The 16,364-nt window shown below is 37.1% G+C and overlaps 1 pseudogene; it reads left to right on the top strand.

The window, feature by feature from the left end:
* The first annotated feature begins 3,364 nt into the window (after positions 1-3,364).
* On the top strand, positions 3,365-16,259 carry LOC107814162 (DNA mismatch repair protein PMS1-like; annotated as a pseudogene).
* The last annotated feature ends 105 nt before the right edge of the window (positions 16,260-16,364 follow it).

Here is a 16,364-nt window from a genome sequence, read left to right as displayed (position 1 = left end):
CTGGATGTTGACTATTGTGTTAGAAGGCTCTGATGTGAGTTCTGATGGTTCGGTTAGCTTCAGGAGGTGATTTGTGACTTAGGAGTGTGATCGGAATAAGTTTTGGAGGTCTGGAGTAGAATTAGGCTTGAATTGGCGAAGCTAATATTTTGGCGATTTTCGGTTGATAGGCGAGATTTTGATTTGGGGGTCGGAATGAAATTCCGAGAGTTGTAATAGCTGCGCTATGTCATTTGGGATGTGTGTGCAAAATTTCAGGTCATTCAAACATGTTTTGGTTAGGTTTTTGATCGAAAACGTATTTCGGAAGATTTCTAAAAAATTAGGCTTGAATCCGATGTGTTTTGAGTAATTTGATGTTGTTTGAGGTGCTTTGATGATTGGAACAAGTTTGAATAAGGTATTGGGTTATGTTGGTGCTTTTGGTTGAGGTCCCGGGGGCCTCGGGGTGAATTCAGATGGTTAACGGGAAGATTTTGGACTTAAGAGATTTCAGAAGATTGCTGCTTCTGGTATTTCCGCACCTGCGGTTTGGGGACCTGCTTTGACTTATTACTTGAACTCAGTCCTGTTGATATTTATTGTTTTACAAAACTCAGCCACTGTTACTCATATTTGAAACTTAAATGATATTTCTAAATGATGTTTTGGGCTGAGAACTACTGTTTTACTAATACCCGAGGGGCTTGTGATGATTTTCGGACTGAGTGAGGCCGAGGGCCATATGTGAGGATATGCTGAGTGATATGAGGCCGAGGGCCTGATATACTTTTATACGCCACGAGGTGGCTTGAGTGATGTGAGGCCGAGTGCCGAGAGATGATACCACGAGGTGGCTTGATATAGTGCTTGGGTCGTAAGGGGCCCCTCCGGAGTCTGCACACCCACAGTGAGCGCGGGTACCCATCATGATCTGAGAGTGAGCCCGAGGGGCTGATATTATTCTGAGAGATTGCCCGAGGGGCTGGTACTGTTCTGAGAGATTGCCCGAGGGGCAAACCTTTATGTATTCATCTTTCATATTTACTTGGCATTTTACCTGTTATACTGTGGTATTTGTGCCCGAGAGGCGGATGCTCTGTGCTTATCGGCACTAACTATTTTGCATTTATTTGCGTAACTATTGAAAAAGTCATTTTCGAAAGAGGTTTTAAACTGAGCTAAGATGCTTCTAAAGATTTCACAACTTCATTGTTTTTCTCAAAGGTTTTACACTGCTTCTATACAACATGTTGGGTTGCCTTACATGATTTCTTACTGCTCAGTTGTTATTTACCTTTATTACTCACTGAGTTGGAGTACTCACTTTACTCCCTGCACCTTGTGTGCAGATGTAGGTATTTATACACCCGGTAGTGGGTTTTGGCTAATCGGTGGCAGAGTTATCAGAGTTTAGCAAGGTGGCTGCCAGCGTTCGCAGCACCGTTTTCTCTCCCTTTTTGCTCATCAGTCCTGTTTTTGTATATTTCAGACCTTGTAGTTGTATTTATACTCTAATAGATGCTCGTGAATTGTGACACCCCGGTTAGGGATGTGTCGGGATGGTTTCTACTGTTGTTATCGTTATTTCCGCAAATTATGGTTGTTATATCATGTTTTAGAACTATTTACGGTATTTAACTGTTTAAAAGAGGTGTTCTGTTTTGGTTTGGCTGGCCTTGTCTTCACGAGAGGCGTCGTCACGACCGAGTTCGGGGTTAGGGTCATGACATGGTATTAGTTATGCTGACATATTTCTTATCCATTGTGTGGTTTGATATATTAAAGCATTGCACAATTTCTAATAGAATTGTTTGTTTACAAAAATGCCCTCAAAACCATTCCATCACTCTAACTTTTTAAAAGAAACATATGTTGAGAAATATTTTTATATGAAAAGGTTTTAAAAAATTATTTGATTTGTTTACCTATATTGTAATATGAAACCAAATATTTATTTATAAAAAAGGAAATATGCTAAGTATTTATTTATTTACTAGAGATATAATTTTATTTTTCACTATTTGGATTATTTTATACTTGCATTAATTTATTAAGGAAAAATGCATAAGAACCCCCCTGACCTATACCCGGATTCCCAACTACACATTTTTTCTTTGCGGAAATCCTATTACCCTCTTAAACTTATTTTAAATGGAATTATTTGCACCCTTAACGCTGACGTGACAGAGTGTGTGTATTTCACTTTCCCTTGGGAGAGTGAGAAGCAAGAAAAAATGATTTTCAGATTATTTTTTATTCTTTTTTACCATTTTTTCTTACTTTTTTTTCCTTTTCTTTTTTCTTTGTCTTTTTTCTTTTATTTTTTTTCGTTTCTTATCTAATTCCGGTGGATATTCATTCACTGGTGACTTTGTCTAACCGTTTTTCTTCCATTTTTTCTTTTCACACAAAAATTAAACTCTCAAAAAGATCTATTCATAAGCAAAGCAAAATACACTCAGATTTGGGAGAAAAACTTCATCATGAGAAAACCTTCCCACGTCGGAAAAAAATGATGTATTGAAATTTTAACTGGAAAAAGTTTTCTCAGCTTATATTCGTTTTTATTTCTTTTGCTCTTCCTCCCACTCATAAATTACACTTTCAAGAAAAATTTATATATATATATATATAAAACAAAACACACTTAGATCGGGATAAAAATCTGTCGCCGGAAAAAATGGTGTTTGTGAAATTCCGACGACCACCATTTGAAAAAAATTGCCAGAACAAATGGTGTTTGTAAAATTCCGACGACCACCATTTTATGCCGTCGGTGACCAAAACAAAATGAAAGAGAATGAAATAAGCCAAAAAAATGAGAATAATAAGAAATAAGAAAAAAGGATAAGAAAAAGAAGAAAGAATAAAAAAAGTACTAAAAATACATGTGGGGGCGCGTGTACCTCACTACTTGCCAAGAGTTTGGTTGTCTAGTTTTAGGGTGCGAATAATTCTATTTAAAATAAGTTCAGGGGGTAATAGGATTCCCGCAAAGAAAAAATGTGTAGTTGGGAATCCGGGTATAGGCCAGGGGGTGCTTATGCATTTTACCATATATTAACTGGCATATTTAATCAAGCATAAATTTTGAAGGCCAATTTTGTCTTTAACTAAGCTAATGCATGCACTAAAACCTATTGCATTGCTAATACCATTGTTTTCTATGCATTAGTTATGCATATGATAATACCAAATAACATGTATAACTAATGACTGTATAACTAATACATAGGTTTAAAATATCTACCAAACAAGGTATTATTAATACACAAAGCTAATGCATGCATTATTTTATGTAAAGCATTTTACCAAATGACCCTTTAGTGTGTTAGACTGACGTCATAACCAACTACACCACGACAGTATTGCGTTACCTCATTTCCATATATTTTATATCTCGGACAGGTTCTCTTTTGGCGGTAAATAAGTGATTTTCTGAACAGTAATCAAATTGAAACCATAGGGTTTTGTTGCTTGGTTTAATTTCTGGTCCTTGAAGCTCCACTATTCAATAATCAGTTAAAAGCATAAAAATTGCAGATATGCATCCCTAAGTTCTCAGCATGAAGTCGATTTGATACCTTACAGGTACCGGCATTGCCCTGTAATTGAGCGCCATTGAAATGGACGGAGGACCAGCAGCTTCACCGTCGACTATAAAGCCCATAAACAAGGGCGTCGTGCATAGAATTTGTGCTGGTCAAGTTATTTTGGACCTTTCCTCCGCCGTCAAGGAGTTGGTTGAGAACAGCTTGGACGCCGGCGCCACCAGCATCGAGGTTTCGCTCAAAGACTATGGCGCTGAATCCTTCCAGGTTATCGACAACGGTTGTGGCATCTCGCCTCACAATTTCAAGGTCTCTCTTTGCCGTTCTATTTTCTGCTCTTGTCCTAAATTTTTGTCACTTTCTCTTCCATTTGCTTGTTATTTGTGAATAAGCCAGTAAAATTGTGTTTTGTGTGTGTGTGTGTGTGTGTATTATGCATACAGACACCCACACTTATGCGGTTATGCCTGTATATGTGTATGTGTGTAGGCTTTCTCCATACTACTATCTATTTTCAATCAATTTGTGTCTTGTGTGTGTTTTCTGTGTCTTTATGTATATGTGTCATGTGTGTGTTTTGTGTGTGTTTATGTAGATGCGTGTGCCAGTGTGTGTAATTGTGTATATATATGTGTGGTATTTCCTTATGTATGACATTTAAACTTTCTCTATGCTAATCTCTATTTTCAATCAAGGTTGTCTCTTGTCCTCTGTAGCTCCCTTGCTACTGGTTTTCACTGTTTGTTAATATTTCTTAGTTTGTGCTGATTAAGTGCACTGTTTGTCGTGTTCATTGAGAATTGGTCTAATGGTACAAAGTGGTGTGTGTTTGATTTTGAAGGTACTGACGATAAAACATCATACCTCAAACCTATCAGATTTTCCTGATCTTCAGTCATCGACTTTTGGATTTAGAGGGGAGGCATTGAGTTCACTTTGTGCTTTAGGGGATTTGATGGTTGAAACAAGAACAAAGAATGAGCAAGTGGCGACACACTTGACTTTTGATCGTTCGGGCCTTCTGTTAGCTGAAAGGAACACAGCTCGCCAAGTTGGTACCACTGTCACTGTTAAGAAGTTGTTCTCCACTTACCAGTGCGAAGTAAAGAGTTTCACCGCAACATCCGAAAGGAATATGGAAAGCTTATTACATTGCTGAATGTATGATGCCTTTAATCTGCATTATCTACTTGCCTTTGGCTACTGATTTCTTAGGAAGAATTTAATTGTAATTCAACTAAATAATTGAAGATCAAAATTTCAACTGGTGCCTTCAAAACTGTAGGACAGTTCGTGGTGGTATAATTCGATTCAGTTCAAGTTGGTTCAGACTTCAAGCTCCAAACTTTTATGTGTTACAGTAGCACTCCTGTCTTTGACATTTTGGAGGACATTGATTTTTAAACTTAGAAATTTGTTGAACATACTTATTTCAACCAAAAAAGGAAAAAAAAGAGTTAAAAGAAGAAAATTTCTTCACTATATTGGAAATATATTATTAATCATTCTATTTGAGGTATCTCGATAATGAATAATTATCTAACTGACACCGTATTGTAGATGAATTTGTATATTAGCAGTTGTGCTGTGTTTGTGCTGTAGTGTTTTTTGAATATTCTTTATATGTCTGCTAATTCTTTTTATATTCCTCTTTTTTTCGATCGGAAATGCTTAAAGTAAGTTGGAAATACCTGACTGAATTTGAGTCCCTTTATAAACTCAAATTCTAAGAGGGATGCAACTGTGCAAAATAGAGATCTTCCTTGGAAAATGAGGTTCCTGTCTATATAGAAGATTGGGTGCAATTTGTAGAGAACCATATTTTTGTGTAAGTTCTCTGCTTTTTTGGTATACATCATAAGGGAGATTTTCCCACTGTAATGAAATTGATTTACTTCATCAAAAAAAACCTTTGCTTCTGGCAATTCTAAGTCGCATTTTGCTATAACCTTGGTGACCAAATCATCCATGTTAGCCTTCTTATATAATTTTTTCTTGTCAATATTTTTAATCTTAATAAGAGATTATAGGCATGACATCCTGTTGAAGAAGTATTTTTATGCTTTAGTTGTTTAAGTTATTTAATTTTTTTGTCTTTCTTGCACTCCTAGGCCTATGCTCTTATTTCTAAGGGAGTCAGAATAGTTTGCACCAACACAGCTGTAAGAAATGCAAAGTCTGTAGTTCTGAAGACTCAGGGAAGTGGATCCCTGAAAGATAACATCATAACAGTATTTGGTATGAGAACCTTTACTTGTCTGGAGCCTCTTAAAGTATGTACTTCTGATGGTTGCACAGTTGAAGGATTCATTTCCAAGCCTGGTTATGGTAGTGGACGCAATATAGGGGATCGACAATACTTTTTTGTGAATGGACGGCCAGTAGATATGCCAAAAGTTGGCAAGCTTGTCAATGAGTTGTACAGAGGTGCAAACTCTCGACAATATCCCATTGCAATCATGGACTTCACGATCCCACCCAGAGCATTTGATGTCAACGTAACTCCTGATAAAAGAAAAATATTTCTGTCCGATGAAGGCTCCATATTGCATTCTTTGAGAGAAGCTTTAGAGAAGATATACTCATCAAATCATGCTAGTTATGCTGTTAATAGTTTCCAAGAGGTTTTTGAAGAAAAACATACATCCACTCATTCCCAACTCGAGGCCTTTCAGTTTCAATCCAAGCAATTATTGTCAGATAGCGATGATACTCAGGAAAGTGACTGCATTGGGGAGCTACATAAAGATGGTCACTATCTCAAAAAACCTCTAAAGGAATTAAAAGATACTTCTGTCACGGGCATGTTAAATGATGGAAACAGGTCAACAGAGAAAGACTTCAGTCTTCTATTCCATGGAAAGAAGAAAGACAATCGCAGTTCCAGAAGTCCCTGGAAGGAAGTCGGAGGTCTGATTACTGCTGATGGACAAGCACTCACCCCAGGATCAAAAGATAAAAGCTGTATCGATAATGCACATTATGTGGATCGTGCAACCATTGTCCAGTCATCACTCACCAAATTTGTTACAGTAAATAAGAGAAAGCACGAGAGTATGAGTACTGCATTATCTGAGGTACCTCTCCTGAGAAATAGATTGACTCTATGTCCTTCAGGAGAAGACAATTATTTGAAGGATACGACATCCTTAAGATCTCCAGATAATCCAGTTAAGGCTGATAAGTGTGATGAAGTAACCAGTGATAAGTCTGGATCTTCCAAGTTCACAAAGATGGATAGATTTCTTCATCATGTGAAGCAGTCAAGAATGGACACAGTCCTTGATCAAACAAATAATTTAATTCGGCCTGGAAATAGTATACAAAATGGAAAATTTGAGGAGGTAAGAGAGAACTAGTAGATATTTCCTTTCTGAGTTTTTTTAACTATCCTTGCTTTGTTGGATTAGAATTATAGTTGCAACAGGAGACAATTTCAATTCATTCTCTATGCTATTTTTGTTAGTCCTTTTAGTTTTGAACCATTTCATTTTCAGGAGCATGAGGTTCAAATGAACGAGTTATGTGTGACTGAATCGGTGCTTGTTAATTCTACTTGCAACAACATTCACGATGTGTCAGAAAATATGGTAGATGCTGTTTCTTTTGAACAGCCTGCTAGTCTGACTTTGGATGCTCCTAAGGCTTCATCTGATTTAAAGATTGGTTCGACATTGCAATTTAGTGTGAATGACCTCATATCAAGAAGGAAGCAGAGACTGTCAAGATTGCAACTCCTTAATCGTACATCTCAAAGAATGAAAACAAAAAGGTACTATACAGTAATTTCCTTTGGCTTGGGAAAAGAGCTTTTGGTCTTTCAATTAGTTAAAAGAAATTCTTTAATGGCTTCGGTAGGGATTATGCTGCAGCTACACTGGAGCTCACCGAATCAGAAAATGAAATGGCCAAGGAAAAGGCTTTGATTGCTGCTACCAGTGAGCTGGAGAGACTTTTCAAGAAAGAAGATTTTACTAAAATGAAGGTCCAAAACTCATCCATTAGTATTCAAAAGCAAACCTGTATTATCATTTTAATCTGCCAATAAGTTTGTTTCCTGTTCTGGCTGGAAGGTAAGATTGTTTTAGGATCTCCATGGAGCATTCTTTTCTTTCATCCACACCCCTACCTTATTAGACCCCACCTCTAACAAAAAAATTTGCAGTTTTCTGATTTTTGTTTGCATCTGAATGTTTCAGTTAAATATTCCGTAGTTGGTTTGATTGAGGATATTGTGGCACTGGGGTGTTCTCACGCTGCATTGTTTTTTCCAGTCAATAGCACTTAGAAACGCCCCAATTGACATTCTTAGCATTCCTTGGTCCCAAATTGAATATGTCCACCTCTTTCTTCTGTGTCGTAAATAATATCATCTGCTTCTTTAAAGGTGTCAGTTCAAATCTTTTTCTTTTTTTCTTTGTTCGGATAAGGTACAGTTTAATTGTACCTTATAAACCCACTTCTTCACTCCGTAATGCAACTCTGAAGTGCAGTCTAAACATGTTCCCTGATTTAACGCTAGATAATACTCATTTTCAATTTCAGCTATTCTTTGTAAAATCAATTCAATCCAAGGCATGACAGGAGTCACTATTTGCATTTTGGAATTTGTCTGATCTCTTTTTCCTCTCTTTACACCATGAAACCTTCAGTGTTCTGACTTAAATTATTGTAACAGATTTGCTAGTCCATAATAGGTGATTTTTGTCGTCCTCTCTTGGATATGCTGATATAAACCTGCTCTTTTGAACTTCTTAGTATTTGTGGAGCTGTTTTTGTGCTATATATCTGTAAAATGTGAATTTTATTGCATGCTATTTGGTTATCATGCTTCCAACACTAAATGCGGTCAAGCACTAGTTTATTTACGTGCAATTGGCAATCATTCCATGTCCGTGTTTACTTTTGTCATTAGTAGTTTAAGCAGAAATGCAGAGTTTTAGTATCAGCATTTGAAAATTCTCAACTTCCAAATTTGGTTATGCAGGTGATTGGGCAATTCAATCTTGGATTCATTATAGGCAGGTTGGATGAGGACCTTTTTATTGTTGATCAGGTATTATTCTGTTGCTTTTGTATACTGACCTCTCTGTAGTAAAAGTAAATTAGTCTATCATTTGAGTTTGGTTTTTGAATGTTGCTTATGTGATTTGAATTGGATGATCTCTCTCTCTCTCTCTCTCTCTCTCTCTCTTTTTTTCATTTTTCTTTGGTTGGTCAGCATGCTGCAGACGAGAAGTATAATTTTCAGCGTCTGTCACAGTCAACTATCTTGAATCAGCAACCTTTGCTTCGGTGAGGATCTTCATTCTCCTGCTATGTGTTTTGTGTAAGATTGTTTTTAAGTTCATAATGGATCAAGATAGTTGCAATCCCTCCAACACAATAGTAGCTGGAAAATGATGTGTTTTTATTAAGCTAAATCTATACTGATGTTACTTTACTCGACCAAAAGAATAAAGGGATTACCTTCTCCTTTTCCTTCTCAATAAGTGATTTTGCACGATAAAAAGAGCAGCATAAATTTTAAAAGCAGGGACTGAGAGAAGACTTTATTTTTGTCCCTTGTGTTTTGTTTCTTTAATTGCTTCGAATGGGATTTGAGCTACTTTTACTCGAAGCGACTAAACAAGTTTACATGCCAAATCATATCTTGATGCTTCAATCTTAAAGTAGTAACTTATTATCTGGTTTGAGTTGGTGCAGGATTTGGTGAATGATTTTGTGATTATCTCTGCTTTTATCTTTCACCCGGTGTCATGGCTAGATAATCTGAAAAGTAAGATCAGTAGGCCCGTATGGTTGATGTATGTCATAAGTTGGCTCATGCAGATGCTAGGTCAAAGTTATAATCCTCGTAATTCATCTTTTCCATATTTCATGCTAAAGATGCTAAATTAGCATTTATGTTGGCCTCTCAAAATTGAGTTCATATCCCTCAACTACATTTACATTCTCCGGCTTGAAAAGTTTGGACATTTCTCACAAATATGCCCCCCTCCCCAAAGAAGGGAGTCCCAAGACTCTGTCTCTTTTATGAAGATATGGCCCTTGGAACTAACTCAACCCAAAAGCTAACTTATGAGTGGAGGATTGCCGAAGACCACAACCCATTCCCTCAACCATTGTGAGACTTAACACTCCCCCACACGCTCAGAACTCGACTGCAGGGTGAATTGGGGCCCAAGATTGAGAAACACAACAACAGGGACCGATGGGTCTAGCTCTGTTACCTTGTGATAATATGGCCCTTGGACTAACTCACGAGGGAAGGATTTCCCAAGACCATATAAGGAGACCACAACCCATTCCCTCAACCAATGTGGGACGTAACCGCACTGTACTGGTGCAAGTTCTCGAATTGACATGCTACTCCATTTGACATGTTGATCTTTTGAGAGTCATGCAATCTGTTCGGAATATTGCAGGTGAAATTACATGTTTATAAGTTATTTATGCATGATGACTAGTTGCTCTGATTGCTGAACCTTTATCGTTCTCCCATATCATCTGTTTTGTCCTGGCAACAGGGATGGGTTATGGGTTGTAATTAATATCAGTTATCTTTGAAGGTGTAATGCTATATTCTATAGTAGAATTGTTGTGGATTGGAGCTGCTGTAAGTTGTAATATTTCTTTTCTGCATCCCTCGAGAACTTTTTATTCCTGGCTCCAAATGTAATTCTTTCTTTCTTGAATCTAGGCCCTTGAAGATGGAGTTATCGCCTGAAGAAGAAATAGTTATTTCCATCCACAATGATACTTTTAGGTGATTGAGAATCCTTATTGCTCTTGTTTATGGTGAATTCTTATTGGCATTTCTTTTCATCATTTGGTTGTGTTTCTGCCTGAAAGATCTGCAGTATGGTTATGTTCAACTTCTGAGGTTAAGATGACATGATTTCAACCTTTGCATGCTATCCTTAACTTTATCAACCTGTTTGAAAAGTCAAAAGCATGACTGCACTGATGCTTAAGCCAATCAGTCAGTTGTCAGCGATAAGCAGTCCTTTACTTTTTAACTTAAATCAGAATAAATAAATATGTCATTTGTTGTTTAATTCTTTTATCTAGTTTGTCACATCACACTTTCTTCTTCATTTGGTTGGTCTAATGTTATGATTATCTTTTCCTCCCATTCTTTGCACCCTAACGCATATTATCTTTTCCTCCCATTCTTTGCACTCTAACGCATATTTCTCCTGACAAAAAATATGAGAGAAAAAAAATTGCTGAAATTTGTGGTGAAGTTCAAAGGGAAATCTATTTTGGGGGGGGGGGGGGGGGGGGGGGGTAGAGGCAAGGGTAGGAGGGCTTTGGCTATTTCTTAATGAAGTTGAGAATTATACCTTGGAATGTTAGGAGAATGAATGATAAAAAGAAAAGAAACTTGGTAGATTTGCTTTTCAGAAATTGGAACGCAGACATTGTTTGTCTTTTTGAAACAAAGATAAGTGGTCTAATTCAGGAAGGTATTAAACAAGTTGGGGTTGAATTGGAGGCTCAAGGAAATAGTGGGAGAATTGTGGTGTATTGGGACAAAAGGAGATGGAAATGCAAGGAGAAATTGTCGTACAACATTCTGTTACTACTTTTATGGAGGAGGAAAATACTGGCTTTGACTGCACATTCACAGGGGTATATGCACCTTGTTATCGGAAGATAAGGAGGAGCTTGTGGAAAGAGATGGGTGCAATCTATGGCTTGATTTCACAACCATGGTATAGTTGGAGATTTTAATGTGGTCAAATTTGAAGCAGAAAAGAAAGGGAATGCAAGAAACACTAGAGCTATGAGGGAATTTTCCAGATTAATTGATGATTTATCTTTACTGGATCCTCCACTTCATGGTGGCAAATACACTTGGTTTAGGGGGGGAAATAGTACATGTGCCTCTAGAATAGACAGAATCCTCTTTTGCTGAACGATGGGATGAGCAATTTAAACTCTTAAAACAAAGAGTGTTGCCCAGGGTTTCTTCAGTCAATTGTCCCATTCTGCTAGAATGTGGGGATTGGAGTAAGGGAATGGGTTATTCTAAATTCGAGGACATGTGGCTTGAACATAAAGATTTCAGTGATTTGGTTGATAATTGGTGGAACTCATACAATGTACTTGGCAGAGCTGATGAAGTCCTGGCTAAAAAGCTGAAATTATTGAAAAAAGACTTGAAAAAGTGGTATAGAAAGGTCTTTGGCAATCTGATAGAAAGGAAAATTAAGGCTTCGGAAAAAATAGAAGTCTTGGATCAAAGAGCAATTTTGACTCAAAGTTCTGATCAAGTTGAGGCTAAAAGGTGTGCTATCCAAAGTGAGCTAGAAAATATTGCCAAAGCAGAGGAAATGTCTTGGAGACAAAAATCCAGATGTTTATGGATTGATCATGGAGATAGAAATACCAGTTTCTTTCATAAACAGGCAAATGTGCATAAAAGGTACAACTGCATTGACAAGATTGTTATAGAAGGTGAATTGACTGAAGATGATATATTAATAAAGGAACCTATTCTGGGATTTTATAAAAGTTTGTTTAGAGAACCTGAAGCATGAAGGCAAAAATGATTAGGAGACGATCTAAGCAAGCTGACGGAGGAGGAGAAAGAATGGGTATAAAGACCTGTTACAATGGAAGAAGTGGAAACGTCTTATTTTAAGGGAGAGCTCCAGGTCCAGATGGTTTTAATCTCCACTTCTTTCAGAAATGTTGAAGTACAGTAAAAAATAATGTATGGAACACTAATTTTTTTTTCTTTTTTCAAGAAGGTAATTTCACTAAGAGTTTTAATGCTACATTTATTGCCTTGATACCAAAAAAGAAAGATGTTGGGAAATAAAAGACTACAGGCCAATTAGCTTCCTGGGAAGTGTATATAAAATAATTGCTAAACTGCTGGCAAAAAGGATCAAGGTGGTGATGGGAAATTTGATCTCTGATAATCAGAATGCTTTTATAAAGTGGAGGCAAATAGTTGATGCTGATTCTATGGTTGCAAATGAGTGTGTGGAGTATTTGATCAGAAACAAAAAGCAAGGAGTACTCTATAAATTAGAGCTAGAAAAGACATATGATCATATTAATTGGGCATGTGTATTGGATATCATGAGGCGGATGAATTTTGGTGAGAAATGGATAAAATGGATTGAATATTGCATCTCTACCGTAAGTTTTTTAGTACTTATTAATGGAAGCCCACAAGATGCTAAAGAAAGCTGAACAATTGGGGTGGATTAAAGGCTTAAATATTGAAAGAAGGGGTGATGCAAGTTGTGTCATCTCGCATATTTTATATGCAGATGATTCCTTACTGATTTGTGAAGCTAAAGAAGAACAAGTCTTTTATCTCAAAGGGGTCCTACTAGTCTTTGAAGCAGTAACGGGTTTGAAGGTGAATTTGGCAAAGAGTAGCATGTTTAGCACTAATGCAGAACATTGTATAGGTGATCTTGCCGAGTTAATGGGCTGTTAAGTGGAGCAGTTATCAACATCTTATTTGGGGCTTCCATTGGGTGCTAGGAAAAACGAACAGAGGATCTGGCAAGGGGTAGTTGATAGATGTTGCAAAAAATTGATTCCATGGAAAAGGCAATACTTATTCCTTAGAGGCAGACTCACCTTGGTTAGTAGTGTAATGGATGGGATTCCAACTTATTTGATGTCTTTATTTCAGATACCTGTGAGTGTGGAGAAGAAACTGAACACTATGAGGACCAATTTTCTGTGGGAAGGTAATGCAGAAAAAAGGAAGTTACATCTGGTCAAATGGCAAAAGGTGATGATTGTTAAGAAATGAGGTGGACTGGGAGTTAGAAACTCGAGATTCCATAATAAAAGCTTGCTTATAAATGGTTATGGAGATATAATGATTGATAAGAGAGCATCTGGAAGAATCTTATAAATGCCAAGTATGAGAAGAAGGAAGTATGGAGCCCTCCAGTTGTCATTATTTCCTCAAAGGGAGCACCTGGAGCAGCATAAGTAAACTGTGGAATGAATTTCATCAACATGCTAAATTGAAGTTGGGAAAAGGGGGCAAAAATCAGATTCCGGTCTAAGTATGGGTGGGGATTTGAGCTTGAAAGACAGATTTCTGTCCTTATACAACTACTCCCTCGCTAAAGAAGGAAGTATGGCTGAGCATTATTCTTCCAATGGCTGGCAGATAAATTCTAGAAGAGATTTTAATGATTGGGAGATGGAAGAAGTTCGTCAATTTTTTTCAATTAATGGACACAGTTATGATAGAGGAAAATAAGGAGGACACCATGGCTCGGACAGCAAGCGCAAATATGAAGTATTCTGTCAATAGTGACTATAAACTTCTTCAAAAACAAGCAGACCATTACGTATCTAATTGGCCATGGAAAATGCTATGGAGTACAAAGGCACTTGTTAAAGTAGCCTGCTTTGAGTGGTTAGTTATCAGAGAGGCCCGCTTAACTCGAGACAATTTGCAGAAAAGAGGTTTCAATTTAAGCAATAGGTGCTATCTGTGTGAAGAAGGTTTGGAATCAGTCAACCATCTGTTTATTCATTGTAAAATTGCAAAGCAATGTTGGGAGCTATTCTTGAACCTTTGTGGAGTTACTTGGGTTATGCCTTCAAGCATTAGAAATCTGTTGGCTAGCTGGCGAGGACAGAAGATAAGAAAGGAAATGAGGCAGATTTGGAGAACTATCCCATTATGTAATTTTGGACCATCTGGAGTGAGAAGAACTATGTTTGTTTTGAGAACATAAGAAATCAGATTTCTAGAATCAAAACTCTTGTCTGCATAACTTGTTTTTTTGGTGTAAGAGGTGTATATTAGAAAACATGGATCAATATATGGAATTTTTGGATTTGCTAGGGAAGATGTAATTGGAGGTTTGTGTAGGTGTTGTCTGGTGCTTTTATGTTTCTGTACTTGGTACTTTTTATCAATAAAACTTTACCTTGTCAAAAAAGAAAGAAAAAAATGTCTGCTGTCTTCACTCTTTCACCTAACACACACGCGCGCACAAAGAGAGAGAGAAGAAAAAAAAAATGTCTGCTGTCTTCACTCTTTCACCTAACACACACACGCGCGCACAAAGAGAGAGAGAGAGAGAGAGAGAGAGAGAGAGAGAGAGAGAGAGAGAGTATTACTGTTTCCCTTTTACCTATTTTCAGATATATCTAATTTGGTGAAGAAACTAAAAAAGAAAAGAAAAAGAAAATATTTCAAATGAGAATAAGAGTAAGAAAAACCATTTAGGTTTAAGTCAGATAGAAGTGCCAAAAATTAACAGTTGGAAGGTTCTTTATCTACTTAATCAAATAGAGGTCAACGAAATAAATAGATCTTGTAATATAGCAGCCAAAATGCAGTCCACAGAATCATCTTGGCATCTGGCACTTCTCTGTTTGATAAACTACTAATCATATTAGCTTAAAAACTATTTAGTGCGATATGTCCTCTCTTAGAGTGATGAAAATATCATTTCTGTCTTTGGGCTCGCAGGAGAAATGGATTTCTATTGGAAGAGGATCTGCATGCTCCTCCGGGGCATCGATTTAAGCTAAAAGCAGTTCCCTTCAGCAAAAATATAACTTTTGGAGTCGCAGGTAATCACTCAGATGCATTCCATACCTTCCATGAACTTGAAGGTCTGTAGGACATTGGTCAGTGTTTCATCTGTGTTGCAACTTCACAAACGACCACACAAGTTGGCAATCCTTGATAAGATAGCTAAGAAGAGCGTCATAAAAAATAACTAAAGAGAGAACTTCATAATCTGGAATACGCTTTGCATTACTGGACAAATTTCCCTTTGGTCATTCTATTGACAGTTGGGCCTGATGTAATCTACAGAATGTAAGGGGGGACAAGTCGTGTTAGCTCCTGCATCTGCTTTATTGCATTAAGAAACTTTGGCTCATCTTTTTTTAAAGTACTTTATTGTCCTTGCAGATGTGAAAGAACTCATTGCGATTCTTGCCGATAGTCAGGAAGAATGTTCCATGATGGGTACTTATAAGGATGATACTGCCGATTCACTATGTCCTCCTAGAGTTCGTGCAATGTTGGCATTACGTGCCTGCAAATCATCTATTGTTATTGGAGATCCACTTGGGAGAAATGAGATGCAAAAGGTATTTTTGTCTATTTTACCGTGGTCTTGAAATTTATGCTCATATCATAGTATCTTTGGTATCATCCTCTCTGCGTTGCACTTCTGCAATTGTCTAGCTTAATATAGAAGGGAAAAATGGTAAAAAGAATTTTGGCCAAATACTATTTCTAGTTTCGAAGTGTTTGTTTGATAGTTTATGCCAAAAAAGCTTTATTTTTTCTCCAAAACTTTGGAAAACATTTCATATTTCTTAAAACTTGCTTGAGAACAACTATTAGGAGTTTTTGGCCAAAAATTGTTCTTCTTCCCTCTGGTTGCTTCATGACCCGAGATATAAAATTTATTGTTTCAGATACTTGAAAATCTATCACGACTCAAGTCTCCGTGGAATTGTCCACATGGTAGACCAACAATGCGTCACTTGGTTGATCTGAGGACTGTACATAGAAGAATAGAAGCAGATGAGAATGAGACCGCCTTATAAACTCCAGTTGGTAACACAACCACCAAACTGAAGCGGGTACTTCTTTCTATAAATTATTGGAAACATGTAAATCAAGGCTGCATTTTGCCTAGAATTATCAAAATGTCGAGGAATTAATTGAGAACACAGAAAGGGGTCTTTTGCTTTCCATCTACTTCGTTTTATACGTTCCTTTTTTTCGTTTTTGTTTAAAGAGCGATCTTTAGTACTTACCTTTCTTGCAAACACTTTATCTTGTTCCTTTGACTGTGTTTA

Source organism: Nicotiana tabacum, chromosome 22 (assembly GCF_000715075.1).
Source record: "Nicotiana tabacum cultivar K326 chromosome 22, ASM71507v2, whole genome shotgun sequence".
NCBI lineage: Eukaryota > Viridiplantae > Streptophyta > Magnoliopsida > Solanales > Solanaceae > Nicotiana > Nicotiana tabacum.
This window is presented reverse-complemented; position numbering and strand designations above follow the sequence as displayed.